We start from the raw sequence: 8818 nt of genomic DNA, 5'->3' as shown, positions 1-8818 counted from the left end.
TCGAGAAGGTAAATAAAGAGCACCATCATTAAGGATGTATAATAGAAATAAAAAATTTCAAGCATATACCATCTAGAATGTTCTAAGTGCTTATAGCTTAGGGTTCACACAACGATAAATTATAAATTAATTGAAGAAGGATATGAGACGCATGTCAAGTTCTCATTAAAAAACAATTAATGCAATATCCAATGTCTATTGCTTTCTGACATTTTGATATGTAGTGATAGTTTCATCACTTGGCTATGAATAATATCAACAGTGAGACAACAAACCCTATGAATAATGTAAAAGAGAATGGATCATATGTTTTAATACTGGTTAATTTTTAAGCTATTAAGTGAATCTTACTCTATTTCTTAATAGAAAGCTTTGAAGAAGTTTTCTATTGTTATTGACAGGAGAGTAGTATCTAACATGCCTCCAACGAAGTGTTCTATCGTTGACTCTTTTTACGCTTCAGGGATAAGGTTAGCCTACGATTAATTTTACGCTTCAGGGATAAGGTTAGCCTACGATTAATTAGTAGCTTTCTGTTTTTCTTTATGTGGTAAGAAAATAGGCTCTTTACGATTAAAAATTGCCACCTTTCTTTATACGCGAATAAATGTAGAGAGCAAACTAGTCTAATAGTTTTGTTTTTTTATGAATCTAAATTTTAAAAATGTGGAAAAAACATGTTTATATGCCATTTTTATAAGTGCTGTAGTGCAAGCCTTTTTAAAACAAAAGAGGGACCAAATACATATTTTGCTTTGAGAGTTGTGTTCATTGAATTTTTCTTCATGTTGAGGGATCCTGTAATTTTTCTTGTAAGAAAAAGCTGTTTGCTTTGAAAGCTTAATCCATAGAAGAAAGTGTGACATCCAAATAATTTCTTCTTCTAATCAAATAGTAATTCTTCATATTTATTAATATACTTTATCCAGTAGATATCTAAATAATATCTTGGACAAGATGATGCAGCTGTACAGAAGAAGATGGAAGAGATAAATATTGAGTTGCAAGAGAAGATTGATGATCTGCAAGATCTGAAGTCAACAAAAAAAGTTTTATTTTTTAGTTATAATAGTCCGAGATAAGACAGAGATTTGATTTCGTGAACTTTGTAGGGAAGATGTTTGAAAGAACTAGAAAAGTATCTAGGTTTTTCGAATGTGGTCAAAAAACAGAAGAGGGGGAGTTTTCAGGGCTTAAGGGATAGAATGACAAAATGTGTTAATAATTGGTGCGTTAAGGCATTATCACAAGGTGGGAAAGAGGTTTTTATTCAAAGTGTGTTACAAACAATCCAAAACTTATGCTATGTTGTATTTTCTTTTACCACATTCTTTATGCCATGAAATGGAGCAGATTATTTACAAGTTTTGATGGAAAAAATAGAAGGGGAAGCGGGGAATGCATCGGTGCAATTGGAGTAAGTTATGTCCGTTAAAAGTAGATGGTGGGATGGGTTTTCGCAGTTTACTTGGGTTTAATATGGCCCTTCTCGTAAAATATGGCTGGCAATTATTAGAGTACCCCGATTCGTTACTTACACTGATATTAAAGGCTAAATATTATCCTCATACAGACTTTATGTAAGCAAAGTTAGGAAACTTCCCTTCTTATACCTGGTGAAACATTTGGGCAAAAGGAAAGTCTTGCAATATAGTATGACCTGGAGATTTGGTAATGGTGATAACATCTCAGTTTGGCAGGATGCCTAGGTTCCTGAATTGGAAAACCAAAGAATTCAAGAGTCAGCTAGTGATTACAGTGTAACAAAAGTGGCAAACTTGATTGATTTAAATTCAAGACAGTATAAGGAGGAAGTAATTACTTGACTTTTTAGTAATGAAAAGGCAGAGGCGATCATGAAGATTCTGTTGGTGAAACACCTGCAGGACGACAAGATGATACAGCTATACAGAAGAAGATGGAAGAGATGAATGATGAGTTGCAAGAGAAGATTGATGATCTGCAAGATCTGGAGTAAACAAAAAAGCTTTATTTTTTAGTGTTAATAGTCCGATATAAGACAGAGATTTGATTTCGTGAACTTTGCAAGTAAGATTTTTGGAGGAACTAGAAAAGTATCTAGGTTTGTCGAATATGGTTGAAAAATAGAAGAGGAGGAGTTTTCAGGGCTTAAGGGATTGAATGGCAGAATATGTTAATAATTGGTGCATTAAGGCATTATCACAAGGTGGGAAAGAGGTTTTTATTAAAAGTGTGTTACAAGCAAACCCAACCTATGCTATGTTGTGTTTTCTTTTACCAAATTCTTTATGCCATGAAATGGAGCAGATTATTTACAAGTTTTGATGGCAAAAATAGAAGGGGAAGCGGTGAATGCATTGGTGCAATTGAAGTTATGTGCGTTAAAATTAGATGGTGGGATGGGTTTTCATAGTTTGCCTGAGTTTAATATGGCCCTTCTCGCAAAACATGGCTGGAAATTATTAGAGTATCCCGATTCGTTACTTGCATTGACATTAAAGGTTAAATATTATCCTCAAACAGACTTTATGTAAGCAGAGTTAGGAAACTTCCCTTTTTATACCTGGCAAAACATTTGGGAAAAAGGAAAGTCTTGCAATATGGTATGGCTTGGAGAGTTGGTAATGGTGATAACATCTCTATTTGGCAAGATGCTTGGGTTCCTAAACTAGAAAACCAAAGAATTCAAGAGTCAGCTAGTGATTATAGTGTAACAAAAGTGGCAAACTTGATTGATTTAAATTTAAGACAGTGTAAAGAGGAAGTAATTACTAGACTTTTTAGTAATAAAAAGGCAGAGGCTATCATGGAGATTCCGTTGGTGAAACACTTGCAAGAGGACAGAAGTGTTTGGAGTGGCGAACTTACAGGGGGAACCTACTATAAGGAGCAGCTATAGAAACTTATTGACGAAAAATTCAAACCCAGAAATGGCTAACAATAACATTACAGGTAAAGAATTTTACAACAACCTTTGGCATATATATCTCCCAAATAAAATTAGAATTACAAACTGGCGGGTATACAACAACTATATCCCAACATTTAGAAATTTATGGAACAAAAGAATTAGTAAGTCAGCGACGTGCCCAAGATGCAATGAGGGTTTAGAGACTTTGGAGTATGCAATTAGGGACTGTCCTGCAATACAAGAGGTATGGTCAGAACTCAACTTTGGGAAACAGGAAATAATATCAAATGATACTATACAGGAATGGATAAGGGAACATCTTACTAGAAGTAGCGACCAACAGAAACAACTATTGTTTGCCACTATATGGGCAATGTGGATGGGACAAAATAGAGTTGCATGAAAAAATACAACAATCAACCACAAAAACTGTTTGTTTTTTAAGGAAAAATTTAGAGGAATGGTTAGTTGTAAAAAAATAACTTACCAAGGAGGGTTGATAACAATGAACGTTGGGCACCACCGGACCAAAGTATAACAAAAATAAACTGTTAGGGACAGGAGAGTGAATCTTTGCCTACAGTTTTGTTGGAACATTGAGAACCCAGAAAGTAGTCAAAATACATCTGAACTAAAACGTATAACTAAGGTACCCATATCTGGAATCTTTTTTTTGCTTATGTAGTTAACATGGCAAAAATAAGTATTTTGACTTAGTGAATATTATGGACATGTGCCTTGAATTTCCAACATCATTTACAACTTGGCATTAGGTGGTTTTGACAATTTGCCTAATTTTTTAACGTTTGAGATAGATCAAATTTATATAAAGGAAATGATAGATATAAGTTGTTTGATTAACTTGTTGTTAGGAATTTATTATTCAAGTTACTATTTGCATGGTTATGTATTTAAAGGATATTGATCCGAACCATTTTTTCTAGAAATTTAACAAGAAATCAAACTCTTTATATACTATATTGCGCAGGAGCAGGATTGCTGGGAGTCAGCGAGCTCCATTTCTTAGACGTTTCCTTTTGTGAATGAATTTTAATTCATTCTTTGAGGTAGGGATAGGTGCAGTCTTACATATATTAAAGAACTTAGTTCCTGTACCATTCTTACACACTGTTTTATTTCTATGAATAGGCAATTGCAAGGGGTGTGCTGAATGTTTTCATGGCATTTTCTTCTTTCAGCTGTCTGACATGAAAGTAGAAAACTTTCCTCCAAAAGTGGAAATTATATTACAAAATGAAATACCTACAGATTTCTACATTCTAGTCTCAGGAGCAGTGGTATGTTATCATTATTTTTTGAATGTTTATGCCTACTATTTAACCTAAGATGAAAAACCTAAACTTTTTGAAACTGCAGGATTTGCTGACATACAAGAATGGAACATAACAAGTATGCCTTCTACTAAGTGTATAAATTCAGAAGGATTGCATTTATAGACTTGGAGCATAATATTCTCTATATTACTCATACTCGAGTATAAATGATAATACAAGAATGTTACTAATGCGAGTATGTTCAATTCTTTTTGAAGTTTTTCCGTACATTTAGAAGGTCATTGGAGGGTTAATGGTTATATTCCTGTATTATGTTTAAGATGTAGAACATGAATACTTCCAAAAAAAGGAGAGTCAGAAAAATAAATAACATTCCTATTGACTTAGGAAAAATGTAAAAGGAACTATATTACAGATTTTCCTTTTACTTTTGGTGTTCATAATGTTTCTTGGTAAACCATAATATATACATATTTTTATCCCATGCTTGGCATATTTTTGGATGATTTATCATAAGATTTAGTGAATTTGATGCTCTTAATCCTTTAAATTCATGTGTTATACTTAGGTGAGCATAGGAAGGTGAAAAGAGCAAGAAACGGACCAAAAACAGACAAAATGGGCTTATCTCAGTATTTCACACGGCGTAGGCACTTCTACACGAGTAAGCCACAAGCCCGTGTGAGGCACACGGGCAGGCCACACGCCTGTGTGTCATGGTCGTGTCAACTAAAAACCAACTCAGAAATATACACGATTTCAGCACCTTCACACGGGCGTGGCATACGACCGTGTCCCTATCGAGCCCAAGTCTAATTCTACTCGGAAAAGGCTAATTTGGAGTGTTTTAAAGCATTTGAAAGTCTATTTAAACACCCTAGAAGAGGATCAAAAGGGACACAGAGAGTAGAAGGCAGAAAATACTCAAGTATAGCCATTGGAAGCAGCTTGGAAGCAGGATCTACTTCAAGACTGAAGATCTCCATTCAATTTCCTTAGAAGTTCTTTGGGTTTCTTTATGTTTTGTTGTTTTCCCAAATTTGAGATGTTTTCCCTTATTATGAATCAAACTCCCTAAATACCTAAGGGAGATGAAACCTAAGACGGATCTTATTACTTTTTGCATTATATGATAAATACTTGTTCTTATTCTTAATTGTGAGTTTTAATTCTTGCTTTAATATTTCGGGATATTAATTAAGGTTTTGATGTGCTTATTCAGTGGAGCAAAAGAGTCTGTTTAAGAGTAGATCTCCCATAATTAAGTGGAGTTACATGCAATCCTAGATATAGGACAACATAAATTTGCCGGCTTAGAGTCAAATCTAATAAGGGAATCTATAGATCGAATTAATGTGACAATAGGGGTTTTAATTATAAAGAGATTTCAATTAATCAACTTAGAGTCAGTTGTTTTTAGTCTCGAGAGAGATATTAACATAAATCATGGATTTCTACAAATTAAGTCAAGTGAATAAATCGTCTAATTCAGAAATAATAAGTGAAGTCTAGGTGGATTCTTCCTTGGGTATTATCTTCTCCATCAGTTTTCTAAACAGTATTTTTCAACTTTTATCTCTGTTGTAATCTTAGTTAATTAGATAATTAGTCTTAGTTAAAACATTCCTTTAATTGTTAGGCTAGATAATAAACAGATAGTAATTACTAGTACTTTTAGTCCTTGTGGATACGATATTTCCGGTCTCACCATAACTATACTACTGTTCGATAGATGCACTTGACTTAGTCGAATTTTTAGTTAGCTTAACGACCATCAAATTTTTTGGCGCCGTTGACGAGGACTAAGATATTAGGAACGCTTGATTTTTATTACTTTAGCCATTTTTACTTTTATTGCAATTTGCTCTTTGTTTTTAGTTTAATTTTTCTTTTCTAAATTTTTCTTTTTAAATGCTTCTGGAAGGTGTCTTTAGTTTATGACTAAGAGGAACCCGTTAGGACTTTTGCCTTTTGACAGTGATATCGAGAGCACATCTCGCAGAAACCGAAGAGAAATTAGGCGAAGTCTACAATACATAGAGGAAGAGTGATAGAACAATATCCATACTACAACCGAGGAGATGGCTGATAATCAAAATAATCTGTTACCTCCTGTGATTGCTGAAAATCTAGTAAATCAGAATCCTACTCCTCGTACTATGTATGATTATGCTAAACCTACTTTAATAGGAACTGAATCGAGTATAGTTAGACCTGCTATTGCTTCAAATAATTTTGAACTGAAACCTAACACTATTCAAATGATACAACAGTTTGTTCAGTTTGATGGTTTGCAGGACGAGGATCCAAGCACTTATTTAGCAAATTTTCTGGAATTCTGTGACACCTTTAAGATCAATGACATTTCTGACGATGCCATTCGCCTTTGGTTGTTTCCCTTTTCATTAAGGAATAAGGCTAAACAGTGGTTGAACTCGTTACCACGGAGATCAATCACTACTTGGGAGCAAATAATGGAAAACTTTTTACTCAAATATTTTCTGCCGGCTAAAACGACTAAATTGAAGAATGATATCTCTTCTTTTGTGCAAATGGATTTAGAAACACTATATGATGCATAGGAGAGATACAAGGATTTATTGAGAATGCGCCCTCACCATGGATTACCTTTATGGCTGCAGGTTCAAACTTTCCACAATGGTTTGAACCCCTCAACGAGACAGATGGTCGATGCAGCGACCGATGGAACCTTAAATAATAAAACACCTGAGGAAGCTTATGAGTTTATTGAAGAGATGTCGCTGAATAATTATCAGTGGCAAGTCATGAGGACAAAGCCTAATATAGAAGTCAGTGTTTTCAACCTCAACGCAGTCACCATGTTATCAAACCAGGTAGAGCTCTTAAATAAAAAGATTGATGGCTTATGTATTTCTACGCAGGTGCATCCGGTGATGCAGTGTGATACAAATGGAGGAGGGATAAAAAAGCCAGAATGGCTAGCCTACGACCATAGTACTACAAACGAACAAGTCAACTATGTGGGTAACAATTCTAGACCACAGAATAATCCATATAGTAATACTTACAATGCAGGTTGGAGGAACCATCCCAACTTCTCTTAGGGTGGTCAAGGAAATCAGAGACCACCACCACCTCCAGGATTCCAACAACAACCTTACTAGCAAGAGAAAAAGTCGAACCTTGAAGAGATGATGACGAAGTTAATTTCAGTAGAGGAAACCCATTTTCAAAACACTGAAACTGTAATTAAAAATCAACAAACATCGATTCAAGGACTCGAGAATCAAATAGGACAGTTGGATAAGTTGATCTTTGAAAGACCACAAGGTAGCTTGCCCAGTAACACAGAAACTAACCCAAGGGAGCAACTTCATGCCATCACTGTACACGACGAAGAAGGGGTAGTTGAATCTAAATTTGAAACAAGGCACGAAGCTGTGGTAAGTAATGGTAAGGATGAGATGAATCATGGTACACAGAAGCCGGTAAGCAAAGAGTATAAACCTCGTATACCATATCCCAATGCAAAAAGGAAAGACCGCACAGACTAACAATTCGGTAAATTTCTTAAACTACTTAAAAAGTTACATATTAACTTACCGTTTATTGAAGCTCTTTCTCAGATGCCCAACTTGGTTAAATTTTTAAAGGAGCTCTTATCAAAAACAAAAGTTAGATGAGTCATCACATGTGGAGTTAAATGCAGTCTGCTCAATTATTCTACAAAATAAGCTACCCAACAAACTGAAAGATCTAAGGAGTTTTACAATTCCTTGTTTAATTGGTAGTTTGAATGTTAACAATGTTTTAGCTGATTTAGGGGCAAGTATTAATGTTATGTCTTATAAAATGTTTAAACAACTAGGTCTTGGGAAACCCAAACAAACTAGGATTGGTGTTCAATTGGATGATAAAACCATTAGATTTCCTAGGGGTATAATTAAGGATGTGCTCGTTAAAATCGACAAATTTATATTTCTAGTAGACTTTGTTGTTTTAGACATGGATGAGGATAGTGACATTCCTTTAATTTTAGGACGACCCTTTTTAGCAACTGTTAGGACTATTATTGATGTCAGTACAGGTGAGTTAATACTTCGGGTAGGCGACGACATGATTAAAATCCAAGCACGTGATTCTGTAAAAAAGACTAGTGATTGAGATGATTACACAACTTCTTTTAATGTGAGTAACCTTGTTGTTCAACCCTCTTTACAGCAAAAACTTTTGAGAAGTACAAATGAGCCACGTTCCAGTCCATGTAATAACAAGACTATCCATAAAGAGCGAAGGCTACAGATCGAGGAACTAGATGAATGGCAAACACAGGTTAAGGAGAAACCGGGAATACACGATGAATCAAGGTAGTGCCATGACAAACTTAAAGGTGAATCGAATCAACTTACGGTTGGAGATAAAGTACTATTAGATGAAGCAGACCCTCGTGTTGCCACTTCTGAACCTAATAGAGAAATCCATTTTATGGTACTCAACGTTTTCCCATACGGTACAGTAGAGGTAACTCATTCCAAATTTGACACTTTTAAGGTAAACAGTACTCGTCTAAAACCTTATTTTGATAAAATTGATAGCAGGGATGAGGAGTTTCAACTCCTCGAACCACCATGACCGTGCAAATATGAGG

At 35.0% G+C, this 8818-nt stretch overlaps 1 non-coding gene across 1 annotated transcript; it reads right to left on the bottom strand.

Moving 5' to 3' along the window:
• Positions 1–6707: 6707 nt before the first annotated feature.
• LOC128289734 (small nucleolar RNA R71) lies at positions 6708–6814 on the bottom strand. Its single transcript, XR_008279378.1, has one exon. It is a non-coding gene; the product is annotated as a small nucleolar RNA R71 (small nucleolar RNA).
• Positions 6815–8818: the final 2004 nt, after the last annotated feature.

The sequence above is a fragment of the Gossypium arboreum genome, chromosome 2 (genome assembly GCF_025698485.1).
Source record: "Gossypium arboreum isolate Shixiya-1 chromosome 2, ASM2569848v2, whole genome shotgun sequence".
Taxonomy (NCBI): Eukaryota; Viridiplantae; Streptophyta; class Magnoliopsida; order Malvales; family Malvaceae; genus Gossypium; species Gossypium arboreum.
This window is presented reverse-complemented; position numbering and strand designations above follow the sequence as displayed.